Source organism: Acomys minous, assembly GCF_964271855.1.
Source record: "Acomys minous genome assembly, chromosome: 10".
Taxonomy (NCBI): domain Eukaryota; kingdom Metazoa; phylum Chordata; class Mammalia; order Rodentia; family Muridae; genus Acomys; species Acomys minous.
In genome coordinates, this window is record NC_140491.1 from 23,044,924 (window position 1) to 23,061,178 (window position 16,255).

The window sequence follows — 16,255 nt, forward strand, 5'->3', positions numbered from 1 at the left end:
CAGATAAAACAATGTGTGCTGTGATCCGAATCACCCAATACAAAGCAATGTGCCGTAACCATGGAGATTGTTTTATATTTTGTCTTTAAGAGATGTAGTTTTTAAAAAGCCTTCCCATGAGGTCTGTATCCTTGACTAGGGCGGACAGTAGCTCTCCTTTCGTTTATCTAATGAAATGCAGCTGCTTTTTACTACGTACCAGCCCCCTTCCCTTCTAATCCAAACTTTCCTTGTTTCCACATTGGATTCTTTTTTTTTTAGCCTCCTTCTTGTTTGACTGCCACATTTTAAACTTCATCTCACTTTTCTGTGCTGCTACTACAAAGACCTGTGTGTAGGTAAGAACCCTACCAGCAGCATCCTGCACATTCCAGGATCATTTCACATTTCTTTATTCACTGAACACATACACACCTCCATCAGTTCTTTCTTACGTTCCTCCACGGCACCACCCAGAATGTTCTCCTGGTCTCCACTGCAGCATGTAGCCCTCTCCTTCTCTCTCACCTCCAATGCTACTCTCCTTTCTGTGCTTAAGTCTACATCTCTGTCTTCAAGTGATGCCCTTTTTTCCTTGAAGCTCACCCAGAACGTCACCGTGGTCCTTCAACTTAAATATCATCCCAATACCAAGATTAAATATCAGATGCCAGGGTGTGGTGGCACAATCAGCACCTCCAGTGACCAGAAACAGGATACCAAGTTTAGGGGCAGCCTGGGCTATAGAGGCAAAACCCTGTGTCAAAAAGAAAAAAATAAAATAAAATAAAAATTGGCATCAGCACTGGTGACTCCAGCAACACTTAGACCATCTGTCCAACTTTGTTGAATTTAGGTTTCTGTGCAAGTCTACGTTCCCGTTTGTTAGCCTTGATCACTATTTCTGGTAGTGACATCTTTGAAGACAGAAACGTCTTTGTCTATTTCCAAGGCATACTTGACATATATGTACTTCAGTATCTTGGCTTGAGTGGACCAAAGAATAGATAGCAACTGAAGTAACTTCATACAGATAAGCTTACAGAAAGATATAAAAGTTAATCCACCTGGCCTTCCTCTGGAAGTTAGGAAGAATGGCACTCTACCTGATACTAACAAATGAGAAAAAGGTGATAAGCCTCTATTATTTATTGTGTAATGTGTAAACTCTTGTCTATACTTGGCACATGCCCGTGACTCATGTGGAGAAAAGAGTGTTAGTCCCATTCACAGCTAATAATTCGGAAGACTATAAGCAACCTACAAGCTGTACCTATCAACTTACCTCAAAATGCTTGATAAAAATTATGTTGTTTGTGAAAATTTGAGTGTCAATAATTTAATTTTTAATTGACACTAATCAATATACATACGGATCTGTGTTTTAACAATTTTTGTACATTGGAGACCTTTGGTTTTTATCGCCTCCCCCCATCTCGACGTTTGAAGTTCCATACAATGCCGGGATAGATATCCTGCCAACCGGAGCATATGTGCTGCTAAATCCAACATATGGGAAGAGGTGAAAGAGGAACTTTTAAAAATGATCAATTTATCATTTTTAGAAAATTTCAAGATGAGTCCTGGCACCTTGTTTTCAACACACATAAAAAGCAAGCCTGCAAAGCTATATGTGTAAGTGCTCAGGGGATGGTGGTCAAAGAGAGATTTACTGTGTGGGTAGGAGCTCTGGTTCAGAGGTGTCAAACTAACTGCTCTGTCTTGTCCCTAGTGGTGCAGATTAGGGGACAGGAGAGCAGGCGGTAGACTAGGCTGGGAGGCTTGAATCTGGCCATGATGAAATCATCCGCACGAGTCACCACCATGTTCTTAATATACACCACTGCCCGAATCCCAGCCCAGCCCTGGTCACTGTTGCCACATCCCGCTAATGGCATGGCTAAAGAAGCCCTTTCCTTTTAACCACGGCCACTGCCTTTGAAGACTGAGGCCTTGTTTGCTGATACACAAAATATGTCAAGGCTATTACTACACCCGGCGTTAATTTAATTAAGGGTTTTAATGAAGCAGAAAATTAATCAAAAGGTTGTCAGAGGAAAATGTCAAAATCACTCTTTACCAATTTCAACATACTGTTTCACGATCCTTCAGCTGCTTTTGGCAGCTTCCTTTATGAAAATACGGAAGCAGACTGGATAGAGTAAAAACAGAACCTTTCAGGGAAGGACAAAGAAGTCAGTTTTCTTTGTCTGTAAAGTAGTAATGTGGGTGTATTTCCATTCTAGCTAATAAGGAGGCATAATCCACGGCATTAGAAAGAACTGGAAGATTATGGAAGGGTCTGTAATAAGTGCAGGTCATGCCATTACCTTTTGTTCCTCCAGAAAGCCTGTCAAGACTTGCTTTTAATCTCCCACTCCCTTTGTCCCAGCCTTATGCCATTTGTTAAACGATTTAATCGTGTTCTTTGATTCCTCCCTTTTAATAAAGAGTGATCTATCCAGTGCTCATTTCCAGATGCAGTAATGTTTTCATTATTTAAATAAAATTAGAGTATAAATTTGATATGATAAAAATCATCTTTATTTAACATTGTTCGTAAATTTCCACAGACACCTACCGCTATGTAACCACCACAAGAAAGCTATAATGTAGTTCTATTTTGCCAAAGCATTTTTCCCATGTCTCTTTGCAACTCACCTCTATCCCCGCCTTGCTACCCTTGATCTACCCTGATATTTTATTTTATTCCACTTTGCTCTTTAAAATATCATGTGCATTGACTATGCTATGTAGCCACTGACCTTGACTTTTTTTCACTGAGCATAGCACACCTGATTTTCACTCATAATCCTGCATGTAACATCTCTGGTGCTATTGTTATGTGATATTCTACTGGATGAGAATAGCATAATTTATTATTTCTCCATTATTTCCTGTTTGAGGTGATTACAAGTAAAGAGCATTCTATACAGACATATGTTCTATTATTTCAGGATAGACTACTGGGCCATATGATATCTGGAAGTAAAATTGATGAATTGTTTTTCAGATAGCTTTAGCTTTTTGTTTCCCCACCCCAAAAGTGGTTCTCATTGATATTGGTTGATATAGAAAGCTATGTTTAGTTTCCTGTTAAAAGCTTTATGTATTCCATATACAGAAATATTTCATTGAGTACTTTGTATGTATATGTATGTGTATATATATATATATATATATATATATATATATAATGTGTGTATATGGTGTGTCTGAATGAAGAACATTCGTGCGGGGGTGAGAAGACAACACTGGATGTAGGTCTTCACATTCTACCTTGTTTAAGTCAGGGTCTCTTTGGTTTTGGCCTCTCTGTGTACCCCAAGGCAATTATTCAAAAATAGCCATCTTCTCACTATAATGTCACATAGAAGAGGCAAAGAAGTTAAAGATGTCACTAGGGTAGAATAGTTTCCTATATTTTGTGACACTCTATGTATAGACCTTACCACAAAAAAAAAAAAGTGGACAAAAGTCTTTCTTGGACATGTTGGAAAAAAAGCAATCTTATTCATGAATTTTCCATCTTCATAACACAGCCACCAGGCTTTGCTTCCAAACACCATCATACAATGTTGTTTTAAAAGAAAATCCCAGATCATTCTATTTTACCAATAAAGATTCAAGAGCCAGTTGCTGGGGTGAAAACCCTGCTAGTTCAGAGAGGCAGAGAATGCACCCAGCTGATCTTCCTACTCAGCTCACTTCCCAATGGAAAAGGCCCAAAAGGCTCACTAGCTCCGCTGACAGCCCAGGAGGAAAAGGCAAAACACTCAAGGCCAGAGGCTTGGTAGCTCAAAGGCCAAAAAGCCAAAGGCCAAGGAGCTGAGGATCTCAAGAGTTAAAAAGCTAAAAGCCAAAGAGCTAAAAGCTAAAGAGCCCAAGAGCTCCTACTTCTACATGCTGTCTTAAATACCCCTCAACCCAAAGTCCCTCCTACTCTTTAATCCCTGTCAGATGGTTTCTTGCTCCACCTCTTGACCTAGGCCTAACTATCAAATCACGTGTACAGAAAGCTCTTGGATTAAAGCTCTTGCATGCTAGGGCTCAACAGCATCAAACAAAAGACAGGTTTTTACAGTTCACCATCTCAGGGATCACAATGGGATCAAATACCCTGCAACAATGCTAGGCATCTTCCATCACATTTAACATGAATTTAGAAGGGATACAAATATACAGTCTATACAATATCTATTGAAATCATCTTATTGACAAATGGATTTATGTGTGTCTCGCTACACTAAAACCTTCAGTACAGGGTGGAACAAGGACCTGGAAAGCAGACATCATCATTTTCTTTGTTTTGGAGGTAAAAGGCAATCAGACTTTGCACATTAAATGCATTATTACCCCTGGGCCTTTGTTAGTATTCTCAACTTTGTTTGTTTGTTTTTTAACTTCCTTTCTATTCTCAATTTTGTGGAGGATTTCTTTCAAAAATGGATGTCAAATTATGCTAAATGATTTGTCTGTATCTCTTGACATCATTCATATGGATTTTTAATCTCTTTATTTATGTGAACTACATTAATTTGGAACATGAAACAACTTTTAAATTTCCTTAGATGGGCAACATTTGACTATTTTGTGTCCTTACAAATTTTCTGCTAGATGGATACGTAAATTATCTAATTCATCTTGAAATTATGTTACCAGTTTGTAGTTATCATGGAGGAGAACTTAAAAGTTCCCTCCTAGAAGCCAAGTATTGACGGTTTGATGCTTTGGGGAAATGGTAGAATCTTTGAGATGCAGAGCTTAGAGCAAGGGAGTGGTCCCACCATAGATCATGCCCTTGTGTGTCTGGCATAGCTGATGTCTCGCCTCTTTTTTCCTTTGCTACCTGACTATCATGAAGTGAGCAGCTTGGTTCCAATGCATTCTCCCTGGCTTGATGCTATGGCTTGCCACACTCCAAAGTGATATAACCATATGAACATGAACATGAAACTATAATCATAAGCCAAAAGAAACTTTCTTTTTTAAAAAAGTTTTTCCATGTTTTATTAGGTTGTGGGGATGAAGCAGGATAACAGTTTATTAATCTGCAATGTTTATTTTTCTCTTGTGGTCTTGTATATTTGGATGTCTACTCTTCACTGTGCTTTTTTTTGAAGCTTCGTACAATATAGTATTTTCAGTGATTTAAAACTTATTTCTAATATAGACATTGAAGTTATTCTCCTTCTTATTGCTGACTCTTTATCTCTCTAACTTGGATAAGTGCTATTTATTTTTGTTTTTATTGCTTTATTCTGTAATAGATTACATCTCACCTCAGTTTTCCCTCTCTCCCCTCCACTCGGCCTCTCCTCTTCCTCGGATCCATTCCAGCCTCACCTCCTCTCAAAAAAGAAGTCCCCCTCCCCGCAGGAACATCAACCAAACATTTCATAACAAGCTACAATAATGCCAGGCACATACCATCACATCAAGTCTAGACATAGCAACCCAGTAGGGAAAAGGGTCTCACAAGTAGGCCAAAGAGTCAGGGACATCCCTTGCTCCCACTGTTAGGATTCCCACAAGAATTCACCCATAACATATATGCAGAGGATCTAGCTCAGACCCTACAGTCTTCCAGATCTATGCAAGTCCCTATGAGTCCTGGACAGTTGATTGGGTAGGCCATGTTCTCCTGGTGTATTTCTGACTCCTCTGGTTCCTGTGATCCTTCCTCCTCCTCCTCCTCCTCCTCCTCCTCCTCCTCCTCCTCCTCCTCCTCCTCCACAGGATCCCTGATCTACATCCAATATTTGGCTGTGGTACTCTGCATCTGCAAACTTGTAAAACCACTTTGGAAATCACTATAGCACTTTCTCAGAAAATAGGAAACAGATCTACCTCAAGACCCAGCTATACCACTCCTGGGAATATATACAAAGTTGCTCCATCTTATCACAAGGACACTTGTTCAACTATGTTCATAGCATCTTTATTTATAATAGCCAGAAACTAGAAAAAAACCATAGATGCCCCTCAACTAAAAAATAGATTTCTTTTTAATGTGGTACATTTATTTACACAATGGAGTGTTACTCAGCTGTTAAAAGCAAGGTCATCATGAAATTTGCAGGCAACTGGGTGGAACTAGAAAATCATCCTGAGTCAGGTAACCTAGACTCAGAAAGACAATCATGGCACATACTCACTGGCGAGTGGATATTAGCTGTAAAGTAAAAAAATATATAAAAATAAATAAATAAATAACCATGCTACAATCCACAGACTGAGAGAGGCTAAGTAACAAGGAGGGCTCAAGATGGAACACAAAGATCTTCAGTTTTGCAGATCAAATGGAGGTGGGTGGGTTGAAAACAGAAGAGATCTCGGTGGGGGGGTGTAATACTGGGAGAAACAACTGAAATTTGGGGGGGGGCACTTTGGAGGCAAAGTGGAAATCTAGTGAAATGCAATGCAAACTCCATGAAATCTAAAGAGTAACCTGAGCAAAGATACCCAGTAATGGGAGATACAGAGCCTGAACCAGCCATCTTCTGTAACCAGAGAGCACCAACCCAGCCACGAAATCTTCAACCTAACATTTGTCCTGCTTGCAGAGGGTGCTGGGATCAGGACCTAGCATAATCATCATCAAAGACAAGAGAGAATTCATCCTTTCTTTTAAATCTCATGTCCCAGATATTTGGACACAGTGATAGAAAGCTCATACAGGGTCTTCCAAGGAGTTTGATCTTTTTTGTCTAAATTATTGGATTTACTGAGATGAAATGAAAAACAATCTTTAATTATTTTCTAATATCCACGGTACCTGTAGTGATGCTTCTGAAAAATCTCTGATGTTGACTTGGGTTTTCCGTGTTTTTCCTCTGATTAGGTTCTCTAGAGTTTAATTTTACTGATCTCCACTTTGGCTTCACTGATTCTTCCCTATTTTGCTTCCATTTTTATTGATTTCTGCTCTGTATGGTTTCGTGTAGATAATTGGCTTTTGTGTGTTCTTGTTCAGTGTTGTCTTAATTTGGAAGCTTAAGTCATTGACCTGAAATTATTTGTAATATAGGTGCTTAATGATATAAATGATTTACTAATATAGGTGTAGGCATTGCTTCATCTGTGTTCCACAGATTTTTGAAAATTTAATTTCTTTGTCTTTGCTTGTGAATTCTTTATAATGTAGATTATTTAGTTTTAAGGAGTTCAGGAAGTAGCTTGGAGTATATTTCAGTGGTAAGAATATTATGTTCATGGCCTAAGAGTTCAATTTCTAACAACAACAACAACAACAACAACAAAAGGAAAATATTCCTTTGGTCAGATAATGTACTTTATATGACTTGATGACATTTGATTAATTGAGAATTAGATGAAATCCTATGTTCTTTGTTAGTATTACATATACTTGAAAGGAATTTATATCCTACACTTATTGAATCTAACACTTTATAAACATAAAAATGATAAAATAGTTGTTGTTACTGATGAAGTGCTCCAAATGCCTAGTTATATGACATAGACATATAGACATCTATATGACATAGATCTCTATGTCAGGCGCGAGAAGAGAAGCATTGATATTGCCCCTTATATCTGTTGTGTCTTTAAGGTACTGTTTCCTTGGTGCCTTCCATCCCCTCTGGCCCTTACACACTTTCTACCTCCTCTTCCACTTAGCACCATGAGCCCTCAGAGGAGGAGTTGGATGAAGACATCCTATTTAGGATCTAATATGTGCATTTGTACGTATGGTGCATGTCTTGTAACAGGAATATAGTTGGATATTGATTTTTATGCAATCTGGACTATTTTCCTTTTATTTGGAGTGCTTAATCATTCACTTGAATTTGATGTTGTCATTGATGTAAAATGCATTTAAATCTACAGTGTTTGTTTAGTGGTTTAAATGAAAAAAATACTCTCTATAGACTCACATGTAAACACTTGGTCATTGGTTGTTTGGTACTGTCTGGGGAGGTTGTGGAGCCTTTAAGAGATGGAGTCCTACTGGGTGAAGTATGTCACTGAGGATGAGTTTTTAAGGCTCCTAGCCTGGCCCCACTTGTGCTGGTTATCCCTGCATCCTGTTCGTTAATGAGAAATGATTTCTAGGCTTCCTGTTCTACCTGCTTCCTGCCATGCTTCCCTTGCCATGATGTTCTTTCCCTCTGGAACTTTAAGCTAAAATAAGACCTTTGCTTGCACATGGTGCTTTCGGTCATGATATTTTATCACAGTAATAGAAAAGTATCTAATACAGATGAAATTTGTTTTTATTTAATTCATCCATCAACATTTTCTCTCTCTCTTTCCTTGTATTTCTTATTCTGTTGAAAAAGAAAAATAATGATTTTTCTTTTTTCATATACACTATACATTTTAGAGATTTTGTTGAATAAGCTAACTCAGCATAATGCTTTGAGATTATTTATGCTGCTTCACACAGAGATGAGAACTTTGCAATACCACACTTCTATTTCTGTTCAGTTTTTGTAAATTTATAACAAGTTTTACTTTTATTCTTGCTATAAAACTAATGAAGTTTTGTAATGAAATCCTTCTCAAACAGTCAATCAGAGAGTCATTTTAAACATAAAAAACAAGTAATTTATATTTGCTCAGAGATTGAACATTCTTGGGCCCCCAAAGTGATGCTGTATAAATTCAGGTTTCCATTGTTACCATCCTTTTTCTTCAGAAAGGGTTTTTAAAATATGTATTGTAATGTAAAAACACTATTCATAGATCTTTTATTTTTGTATATTTCCTGTCTTTATCTTCATTATTTTACTTACTTTCTAATCAATATTTTTAATAATACATTAAGAATAAAAATTGTATGGAGGCATGGTGGCACACTTAATCCCAGAACTCTGGAGGCAGAGGCAGGTGGATCTCTGTGACTTCAAGGCCAGCCTGGTCTAGGACAGTCAAGGATGTTACACAAAGAAACCCTGTCTTTAAAAAAAATGGAGTACTGTGTGATCTGAGTCCATGAACACTTGAATGTTTAATCCAAGGCAAACATGGCATCCTTCTCCTTTTATCATTTTTCAATCTTTCTTTATGGTAAGTATTCCAAATGCTCTGTTCCAGCCCTTTGGATTATACAGGGCATCACTCTTTGTTTTGTTTTCTTGCTTTTTTTTTTTTTTGAGACAGGGTTTCTCTGTGTAGCCTTGGGTATCCTGGACTCACTTTGTAGAACAGGCTGGCCTCAAACCCATAGCACCTCCTGTTTCTGCTTCCCGAATGCTGGGACTAAAGGCATGTGCCACCACACCTGGCTTAGTGCATCACTCTTAAAGGACATATTCTCTGGGTAAGAATTCTGTGAATAGTTGCCTTCTTTCAGTGTATAATGATGTTCCATGTTTTTGGTTTGGTTTGGTTCGGTTTGGTTTTTTTTGTTGTTGTTGTTGTTCTGTTATTTTTTGCTTTCTGTTTTGTTTTGTTTGTTTGTTTGGCTGTACTGTTTCTGTTGTGCACTCAACTGTCATTCGCAAATACTGTTCTACACAGCTATGTCTCCCTGCACCCATCAAGATTGATTCAAGATCATTCTCCTCACTGTTTTTTTTTTTTAATTTGGCTATATGTGTGATGGTGGTGTTTGCTTGAGATTCATTAAAAGTTTCAAGTTTGTGAATTTCATCACATTTATGTCTGTCTCCCCCTTTCTCTTTCCTCTCTTTTTTGGGGTAATCAAGTTCTTATATATTGAGCTGCTTGAAATTTGTAATAGCTCATATATACACTATTAATTTTAATCAACCTGTTTCTCTTCTGTTTTACCCCCAGGTAGTTTCCACAATATACCTCAAAGTTTAATTAAACATTTCTTTTGTTGCTTATAATATGTCATCTATATAATCTAGTGGGATTTTCATCTTAGTTATTATTTTATCACTTCTAGAAGTTTTGATATAGGCTTTAAAATCTCTCCGTATTTCATATACATGCTAATTTTCTTCCTTCTGAAAAAGAAAGATACAACTCTGCTTTAATACTCTAATTTACTAATCTTGTCTTCCATATAACTTGGGGAGGTGAGTTACTTTTTTGTGGGTGTTTCATTGGTGGTGGTATTTTCCTGTTTTTTTGTTTTGTTTTTAGTGGTGGTAGTAATGACAGGGGTTTGGGTTTTGGCTTTGGAGACAAATCTGACTATATAGCCAGACTATATAGCCTCAAGCTCACTCTCTTCCTTACTCTACACTTAGATTACTAGTGTGTACCACCATACCTAGGTAATCTGAGTCTTAGTTTTGATTCATCATTGTTTCTCATTGTGAATGTCTTATTTACTACTTCCCTGAACGTTGCATAATTTTTACCATAATTTGTGAATTCTGCATTATTATGTAATGGACATTCTTTTCTCCTTCAAATTCTTCATTCTTTTTTTTTTTCTCTTTATTTATTTATTGAATCACTTTACAGCCTGATCCCAGTCCCCGGTCCATCCATTTCCCTCTCTTCTTCTTAGAAAATGGAAGGCTCCCAAGGGGTACCAACCCACTCTTGTACCTCAAATCACAGCAGAACTAAGCACATCTTCTCACACTGAGGCCTGACAAGGCAGCTCAGCCAGGAGGAAAGGATCCAAAAGCAAGCAACAGAATCAGAAACAGCTCCTACTCGGTTGTCAGAGGACCCACATGTTGACCAGGCTTTACATCTGCTACATATGTGTAGGGGTCTAGGTCCAATCCATGCATGCTCTTTGGTTGGTGGTTCAGTCTCTGTAAGCCACATGGTCCAGGTTAGTTTACTCTGTAGGTCTTGTGGTGTTCTCCTTCAAATTCTTTGTTTCTCCCAGACCACAGTTAAGTCACAATGTGATTTTTCAGTCTGTTCAAGCTTTGGTTCAAGTTTTATTTCAACACTCCAGAGAATTCTTTAATATGAGACCAATTTTCCTCAATGTAGATTTAAAACTTTTTCTAACAATTGAGCACAATACAAAGCCCTTTCAACTCTCGCTTGTGGAAAAACTGTCCCTGGCCTTGTATTACTTCCAGGATTGTCTTTTTTTCCCTTTCATGTAATTCTCTTTTGAATAGTGTTATGACATGCATGCACAGATTAATATTCGTCTGAACACTTGGTGGATGGGTTACCATCTGCAGGTTTCTGTACTTTGCTCTATATAGCCCTCTCTTACCCAGAATTCTTCCTTTTGACAACCCATCATTTATTCTGTGATCCGTGTACTCTATCTTATAATCAATTTGCATCCCATGCTTTTCTCTTCCTGTACTCTAGTCAAGAAACTCTCTCCAGTAAAAGCATTTAGGACTTACATTGCTCCTTCTCTTTCTCTTCCTGAATTGCCTGTTTGTCGATGTCTGGAAGCCTTTAACTTGTACATTTTTCAACAACTTTTAATTGGTTATAGTTGGAAAGACATAGTTTGACTCCTTCCTCCACCTTGTCTGAAAGCAGAAAATAACTGAGGTGGTTTGAGGGAGAACGGACCTACCGGATCATATATTTGAATACTTGGTTCCCAGTTGGTGGAACTGTGGCCTTGTTGGAGGAGGCATGTCATTGTCAGCAAAAGAATCACACCATTCCCAGTGTGTCTCTGTGCCTCCTACTTGTTGATCAAGATGTGAGCTCTCAGCTGTTCCTGCCATCATGCCTTTACTCTACCATCATGGACTCTACTCCTCTGAAACCATAAGACAAATTAAATGATTTCTTATGTAAGTTGCCATAGTTATGGTGTTTTGTCACAGAAATATAAAAGTAACTAAGATAGTAACAAATTGGCTGTAAATGAGATTAACGAATAAAATGTCACCTAAATTTTTTTAAAGAAAAAAATTGGAGGCTTAAAGCACAGCTCTGATGAGGGAGCTTATGAAGTAAAAGAGCGTGCATAAACATATCTAGTATAGTGTGGTACCCAGCTTTCCATTGCTATAATAAAACACTTGAGTTAATTAACTTATAAAAAAAAGAAGGCTTATTTTATTTTTTTCTCCATGGTCTAGTGAACATAGGACTTTCAGCTTCTGGTAAGATGCTTGGTGGACACAATGTGGTGTGTATGACAGATTAAATTGCTCATCTCATAGGCAGAAAGCAAAGGGAAAAGGGAAAAAAGTCTCTCCTCTAAGGGAATAAGGGGCTCCCACAAGGCCTGGTATAATAAAGGTCTACAGCACCCCCCCCCCCCAGTATCACCATGCTTGGATGAAACAGTCCCTGAGAAGGTAGGCAACATCACCTATAGCCTACTGTAAAGTCTCCACTCAGTATGTGTTAATTCAGTGCTGGCTACGACTAACTGTGGGCTTAGCGACATGGATGTTCATCTGTTTTGTCTCAAGTAAAACAAAATCCCATCAGCAGCTTCATGCCATGGAGACAAAAGAAAAAAGAATGAACCAATATATTTTACTTTTCTTTCTATTTTACACCATGCCCATAAATTTGCTAAAAGAAAAACAAAAAGGGGAGAGGATTAAGAAAAAACTAGAAGCCTTTTGGCTGCAGTAGCCATCTTGCAGTAACTTGCCAAAATGACGAACACAAAGGGAAAAAGGAGGGGCACGTGCTTTACATTCTCCAGGCCTTTTAGGAAGCATGGAGTCGTTCCTTTGGCCACATACATGTGAATCTACAAGAAGGGTGATATTGTAGACATCAAGGGAATGGCACTGTTCAAAACAGAATGCCCCATAAGTGTTACCAGGGCAAAACCGGAAGAGTCTACAACGTCATCCAGCACGCTGTGGGCATCATTGTGAACAAGCAGGTTAAGGGCAAGATTCTCGGCAAGAGAATCAACATGCACATTGGGCACATCAAGCAGTCTACGAGCAGGGATATCTTCCTGAAGTGCGTGAAGGAGAACGACCAGAAGAAGAAGGAGGACAAGGAGAAGGGCACCCGGGTCCAGCTAAAGCGCCAGCCTGCGCCACCCAGAAAAGCACATTTCTTGAAGACTAATGGGAAGGAGCCTGAGCTGCTGGACCCTACTCCCTATGAATTCATGGCCTAATGTGCAAAGGAAATAAAGGGCCTGGACTGTAAACTGTTTTTCTTAAAAAAAAAAAAAAAAAAAAAAAAAAAAAAAAAAAAAAAAAAAGAAAGAAAAGAAAAGAAAAAAAGAAAAAACTAGAAAATAACATGAATGAATATTACGTGGATTCTAAGTAAATTCTGTGTGCCTAAGTAATGAACTTATTGATATTATTACAGTTATGGTGTAGCACAGCCAGACCTAACCCTTTTGAGCCTGGTTAGTTCATATTATCTATGGAAATTTTCACACTCTCGTGGTAGAGTTGGGACAGTAAGACAGACCTCGGTACCTTCCAACATGGAAATTATTTACTACCTCAAAACTATGTCCCTTCCTGGTACAGATTAGGACAGTTGTCATTTCGTAATCGCTTCCACAGCCTTCTTCCACGATCACTTCCGTGCCCAATATCATAACCTTAGCTCATGTTCCACTTCCTAATCTACTTCATTCCACTCTATCAGTCTTCTCTGCTGCACAAAGATGAGTCCAAGACTCCTCTCTGCACCATCTTTCCCCACAAAATTTGCAACATTGTGCAGAAAGGTATCTGACGGTATTCCAGTTTCCTTCTTGAACACTGAGCTCCCTATGGCTAGGGGTGGAGCTATGTTTGCGTCAATATCACAAGGTTCTGAGACCGAGCTAAAAGCATACTAATCACCCAGTATAGGTCTTGTGGCTCTTGCTGAAAATAATATTCAAACCTACAGCAAGCATTAATCTCTTTGTTGTACAGCCAGGTGTCCACGCCCTTCACAGAATGTACCCACAAGCTTCAGTTAACCTTTCCGACACCCATGCCCAAGATCTGTCCAGTGTCCCTGATGCTGAGGTGTTTCCTCATTTCGTCACCCAAAGGATAATGGATCCATTATCCTTCCATAATAGGATTTAGAACACAACTACAGAACAAACTAAATTTCACAGAGGTCAAAGCGTTGATGGCAAAGTTCTAAAATAAAGAAACCAAAGATCCTACTCTTGAAGGGAGTCCCATTCCGTGACCTTTTTCTTGGACTACTGTTCTGGGATAAATCCAGAAATGTAGCCCTTCTGGGATGGCCTAAATCACCTACTTAGTAGATTTATGCCTGCTCTGTTGATGCTGCCATTTTACATAATTTGGAAGTCTGGATTTTAGGAGTATAAGTCATTTATATTTGTACAATTTACTGGACATTCCAGACTCTGCACATTCTGCTTTTTAAGATTTTTATGTTTATAAATGTTTGCATGTATGTATGTACGTACATATGTATGTATGTGTGTGTGTATGTGTGTGTGTATGTGTGTGTGTATGTGTGTGTATATGTATGTATGTGTGTATATGTATGTATGTATGTATAGCACATGCATTCCTGGTACCCAAGAGGCCAGAAGATGGCATCTGATCATCTGGCACTGGGGTTAGAATTCGTCCTGGGAACCAAGCCATGGTGCTCAGAAGGAACAACAATTTCCCTTAACTCCTAAGTCATCTTCAATAGACCATCTACTATCACAGGAAAATACTGTTGCTCCCTGTAAAACTAAAGAAGTTGGAGTCTGGGGAGATATCTGTCTTAGCAAAGAAGGTCTGGAAAGTGGCTATATGTTCCTGTCTCTACTGTGTAAGAGAAGTAAAAGGTATTTTGTGGATCTATCCTGTGAAGAACATACTCTAAAAGGACAATCTCCTCTGAGTAACACGGAGGTCACCCTACAAAGTTAGTAAGGCACAGAGTGAACCTTTTATTGCTTCTTTTCCCATCCTCCATTGACAAACATTCTTGACTACTGTACACTACATTAAATATAAAAAGGTCATTATGAATTTTATAATCTTTTGTATATATACAAAAGAAATTGAAGATTATATATATATATATATGGCATTGTATCAATGGTATTCTGTTATAAATGATTGGTACAATAAGATAATTTATTTACAAATACCATTTGATGTGCCACTTTGTATTATCCTCATTAATGTATTAGCAAAGCATTTTATAATAGTGTTTTAATTCCCATTGAATACTTAAAGAAATTGAGTCTTGGCAAAGCTTAAGTAACTTTTCCAAGATCACATAGGTCCTACGTGATGGAGATTGGAAACAAAACCATGCCAGAACTATTGTCTTATGCAGAGAATAACATGTGTTAATGCTTCAAGCGAGATCTACCACAAGGCTTGCAATGACCACAAACAAAACAAATTTACACTAAGATTGATCATTTCTGCTAACAAAGCATTTCCTTATATTGTTTTCTTTCCTAACAACTTGAAGTTCCATTGGCTCCTGACATTCTTCTCTCTAGGGTTTGGCTTCTTCAAAAGCCAGGTCATAAGTCAAATATGAATTAGGTCTAGATAGATGTTTTAAGTTGATAGAGATGAGAGATGATATACATTGATTTAAATTCAGAATTTTAGACTCACCAAGATAGGAAAGATATTTTCTTCAAGGTTGGCAAATGCAAATAGCCAAAACACTATGAATGTAATGTTTCTATAATTCCTTATTGTTTTGTGGTTCTTCTTGCCATATGTAGTTTTTTTGTATATATGTGTAATACTATAAAATGTATATGTAAAAAACATAATAATAAAATAAAGAAATGGTCTCACTATGAGGTTCAAGTGGTCTGAAAGAATCTTCCTTCTTAGGAAAAAAAAAGTAAGACTAACAACATTAGGGTTGTTGCAGTAAATACAACAATTAAAGTTTTCATTCTGCTTGGTCCTTATTTTTCATTAAGCTGGTGCACAATATGATTTAAGTTCCTCACTATCACATGCCTTAATTGATAGACCTCTTCCTTATGTTTTGTTCCCAAGAATTAATGTTTGTATTTAATATCATGCTGTCATTATCTTGTTTCCTCCATGCTGAAAGGAGTTGTATATGATTTGCAGGTGTGCAGGGCCAGCTGGAAACACAATTCCCTTCTCTCCTTCCTCCTCCCACTGATCACTGGTTATTATGCATAATTACATGGAAGCATGTATTAGACTTTATTATAATGCATGACAGTGTGCTTTAAGTAAATTAGAAATTTGCATATCAATTTAGGGGAAGAAAACCAAAATGCCATTGAGGACCTTTGATTTACATCCAGAGGATTTCTGGTTTGGGGGGAAATCAGTTCCTCTCTCAGGTTGGGAATCTAAGTCTAAATTTTGAAAGCATAATGAAGCCAGGATGAAAGAGGAGGGACTATGTATCCTTCCCCGGCTTTCTTCCTGCCTTCCCTCCTCTCAGTAACCAGCTGGGCGAGTGGTTCCTTAGT

At 38.0% G+C, this 16,255-nt stretch overlaps 1 long non-coding RNA gene and 1 pseudogene across 2 annotated transcripts in view; one reads left to right on the forward strand and one right to left on the reverse strand.

Annotated features, from left to right (window-relative positions):
- LOC311606705 overlaps nucleotides 1-16,255 on the reverse strand; it is a 342,592-nt gene that overhangs the window by 28,607 nt on the left and 297,730 nt on the right. The window lies entirely within an intron of this gene.
- On the forward strand, nucleotides 12,464-12,996 carry LOC311606667 (large ribosomal subunit protein eL21-like; annotated as a pseudogene). Its single transcript has one exon. The product of its transcript is annotated as a large ribosomal subunit protein eL21-like (transcript).